General features: G+C 38.2%; 1 pseudogene across 1 annotated transcript; it reads right to left on the bottom strand.

Moving 5' to 3' along the window:
* Nucleotides 1-2,956: 2,956 nt before the first annotated feature.
* Nucleotides 2,957-3,332, bottom strand: LOC104658183 (annotated as a pseudogene). Its single transcript, XR_747395.2, has one exon. The product of XR_747395.2 is annotated as a cytochrome c oxidase assembly protein COX16 homolog, mitochondrial pseudogene (transcript).
* Between the last annotated feature and the right edge of the window lie 1,034 nt (nt 3,333-4,366).

Here is a 4,366-nt window from a genome sequence, read left to right as displayed (position 1 = left end):
TAGTTTGAATACATCATAAACTGTGGAAGAGCAAGAAATTGGCAGAGTATCAAGCTAAGCATTGTGCTAAAGCAAAATTCAGTTTCCTAAACAATCAAATGTGAATGGAAAGTACAACTAAACTGAAAAAAAAAAAAAAAATTGAAGAAAAACAATTCTATGCTCGTCTAAAATGTATAGACATGCCAGGGAGTATTATTCAACTATTTATTATTACATGATATAGCACAACAAATTGAGTACCCACAAATCAGTAAGTAAAAAGCTGTAGAAGTAGCATGATACCACAGTACATACTAGGCTCCATAGTAACCTACCAGGCTTTTACCTCAGTTTGCTCCTGATCCTTAAGAATACAGTGGATCCAGGACAGTTTCATATTCTAAGATACTTGTCTCAGTTTATATAATGAATAGGTAAAAATAATGATAAAAGAAGGCCAGGTACATTGGTCAGTTACAATAAAAATAAAAATAACAAGAGAAGATTACATAAAATAATATCTAGACTACATCTGTATGTTTCTTTTAGCACTAACTTGTTGATAATATGAATCTCTGGGTCTCTACTCTATCTGAATTCTATGCTTTAACAGATACTATGATAACAACTTCTGGTGAGAAATTTGCCTTACATGAGGGGAGTGACATGAAGACAAAGAACAAAAGAATTGTGATGAACGTTATTACACTTTATAAGCAAATGAGGATGAGGCCTAACCATTCACAGAAAATCACCCCAAAACACTTACATATTCGTCATCCCACTTCTACTAGTATAACTGGAAAGCCAAAAAATTGGACACCCAAGTTTAGAATATATGTTGATCTCTTCTCAAGGAGTTCTTTCTATCATTATAATTCCACAGGCTATTTTAAAAATGCATCATCAATAAAACTGTCACCAGTGATCCAAAACTAACAACAGATGCAGGCCAAGAAGGAATGCTATTTTGCTTTACTCCCCATGGTGTTCTTTCAAATATATCATGTAATTTATCCAAGATGGAAAAGTTGATTCTGATCATAAGCTCTACGTATCCTCTTGAAAGTCTGGAATTGCAGACTTAGTCACACAAGGACCCCTGAAGCTTGAGAACCTTGATTGATAAAGTTCTTACTAGGGACAGCATGCTGCTCAGAAGCAGCCAAGCAGCTCTCATACAAAAGGGTGACCATGAATTGTGTCCTCTGGCAGATGGATTCCATACTGAGAAGTGACTCAGATATGAAGTAAGGATCAGGTCTATTTTCTATCCAACTGAATTTTTCTAATAGAAGGAAAATGCAACGTGAATAGAGTATTCTTCGGTTGGATCAAAATTATAAAGGTCCAATTTCTATTCATGTTTAGAATATCCCAAGTCTCATTAACAATATTGTACCCTATGAAAATAAAACTGCAAATATGTACAAATTAATCATGGTTTATATAGAAATTCAACCAAAATGCAATAGGTGAAAAACACATAGATATTGCTTACTATCAAGGAAAACAACCTTTGAGTATACTATCCTCTATATACTCATAGGTAGAAAAGTATGAGTCAATGAAATCATACTACAAAACAAATTCAAAGATTCTTATGTGGTCTGTCACTTGGTAAATATAATGATGTTGAGTTATGTATGATTTTTATCATAACATTTTCTAAAATCCCAAATGTATAAGAAATGTGGCAAACTTAACACAATTAACTACAGACTGCAACCTATTTTAAAATATCAAATTACTTTTTTCTAGTGAAACATGATAAAAATACACTTCTTTTAGTATTTTGAGAGGTGTTGCATTGAATTTATAAATAGATTTAGGAATAATTGGCATCTTCCATCCCGGAACATATTTTGTGTCTCAATTATTCAAGCTCACTTACATGTGTTTAAGAAAAGCTGTTTTCTTTATATAGAACTTACACAAATGTTGTTAGATTTATTTTAGGCAGTTTATAATTTGTGTACTTAGGACTCTAGTTGCATACCAATTTAAGCTAGTATTATGATTTGGATATTTGTTCTCTCCAAATCTCATGTTGAAATGTGGTCCCCAATGTTGGAGGTGGGTCCTTGGGGAAGATATTTGGGTCATAGGAGCAGATCCCTTATGAAAGGCTTGGTGCCATCCCCTTGGTGATGAGCAATTTCCCTCTATATTAGTTCATGTGAGAGGCTGTTTAAAAGAACCTGGCACCTCCTTCTCTCTCTTACTTCCTCTCTCACTATGTGATACACTGGCTCCTCCTTCACCTTCCACCATGAGAAAAAGCTTCCTGAGTCCCCACTAGAAGCCAAGCAGATATAGGTGTCATGTTGTACAACCTGCAGAACCATGAGCCAAAATAAACTATTTTTCCTTATAAATAACCAAGTCTCATGTATTCCTTTATACCAACACAAAAGGGACTAACACAGCTACATTAAGCAAAACTGTTGAATTTATTAACTCATGTGAACAAACAGTGTAAAATCTGGAGTCGGTCTGACCTCTGGGAAAAATTTATCCAGAGCATCAAACACCACATCTTCTCTAAATAATACACTCTAAATCTCTCTCTCTCTTTCTCTCTCTCGCTCTAGCACACATGTACACATGCACACTCATGTGTGCACACACACACGCACACACACAGGTGCTCTTCCTTCAAAAAACTACAAATTAGAGAATACAATTTTCACCTTTTGTTCTATTTTATTTATTCATATTGCCATGTCTTCTTTCTTTTTTTTTCTTTTTCTTTCTTTTTTTTTTTTTTTGGAGCAGTATTTACATTTTTTATTTCAAGTTGTAAAATATACGTGGCCAACATTGTTACTTTCATCTGCAGATGGAATAGCTGGAAAGTATAAAAACCTGTACATGACCTTTTATCAAGATTATTTGTCATCAAATTACCCATATCCAAGTTTCCATGGGCCTGGAATTTCCTTTCCACTTAATAGGGGTATATATTAGGAAGTCCAGTTGATAACATTTTTATTTTTTTATAAAAAAAGGAAAAAAGAATCAGCAGAGTCAAGTTGTCTTAGTCTTAAGGCTTTCTGGATTTCTTCCTTGGAGGAAGTCAGGATCTTCCCAAGGCCTGGGTCCTCGAATATTCTTCCAGTCATCAAACTTGGAGTCTTTTATATTCTCATATTCCGACTCTAAAGATATTCTATTCTCTTTCAGTTTTTTTTCAAGCTCAGGATCCATTTTAATCTTCACAGCATCATATTGGATTTGAGAAAACTCATGAAGACCAAAAGAACCTCCAACAATCAGCAGCAACATGGGGACTCCATAGCGAGAGTCTTGTTCTTGCGAAAAGCATGCATCACTGCGGGTGCAAACATGACTGAAATCTTCCATCCGCTCAGAACTCCAAGCGGACCCAGCGCAGACTCCCAAATGTCAGCGGCCCACGCTGTCACCAAGAGGAGTACGTCCTTGACTCACTTCCTTTTCCTTGGCTATTTAGTGCTTGGTCCTTACTGAATGGTTTCCGCTAGGCAAAAGCAATCGAGTCATCGTAACATACTTGTGCGTCCGCCCATAAATGCAGGCGTCAGAGCGTTTTTGGTTCCGTAACGTCGTCGGCGTGCAGTTGGGATTCAGAGATTTGAATCAGTTTACAATCATCACCAAATCGATATGGAAACCAGTACTTCCCACGTTCTGGGTCCGGATTAACGTCTTCTTAGAACACTCCCATAGGCACATGGCCACTCGACAAAAACCACTAAGGAAAAAAGTATTTTGAGGCTGGTGTGGTGGCCTGGGTGGGTGTCCTGTAGTCCCAGCACTTTGGGAGGCCGAGGTGGGTGGATCACCTGAGGTCAGGAGTTCTAGACCAGCCTGGTCAACATGATAAAACCCCATCTCTATTTAAAAAAAAAATACAAAAATTAGCCGGGCGTGGTAGCAGGCGCCTGTAATCCCAGCTACTGGGAGGCCGAGGCAGGAGAATCGCTTGAACCCAGGAGGCGGAGGTTGCAGTGAGCAGAGATCTTGCCATCGCACTCCATCCTGGGGAACAAGAGCAAGACTTTGGCTCACATAAAAAAGGATGAGTTTGCGTCCTTTGTAGGGACATGGATGCAGCTGGAAACCATCATTCTTAGCAAACTATCACAAGAACAGAAAACCAAACACCGCATGTTCTCACTCATAGGTGGGAACTGAACAATGAGATCACTTGGACTCGGGAAGGGGAACATCACGCACTGGGGCCTATCATGGGGAGGGGGGAGGGGGGAGGAGGGAGGGATTGCATTGGGGAGTTATACATGATATAAATGATGAATTGATGGGTGCTGACGAGTTGATGGGTGCAGCACACCAACATGGCATAAGTATACATATGTAACAAACCTGCACGTTATGCACA

The sequence above is a fragment of the Rhinopithecus roxellana genome, chromosome 7 (genome assembly GCF_007565055.1).
Source record: "Rhinopithecus roxellana isolate Shanxi Qingling chromosome 7, ASM756505v1, whole genome shotgun sequence".
Classification (NCBI taxonomy): Eukaryota; Metazoa; Chordata; class Mammalia; order Primates; family Cercopithecidae; genus Rhinopithecus; species Rhinopithecus roxellana.
The sequence above is the reverse complement of the archived record's forward strand: the minus strand, read 5'-3'. Positions and strand labels throughout refer to the sequence as shown.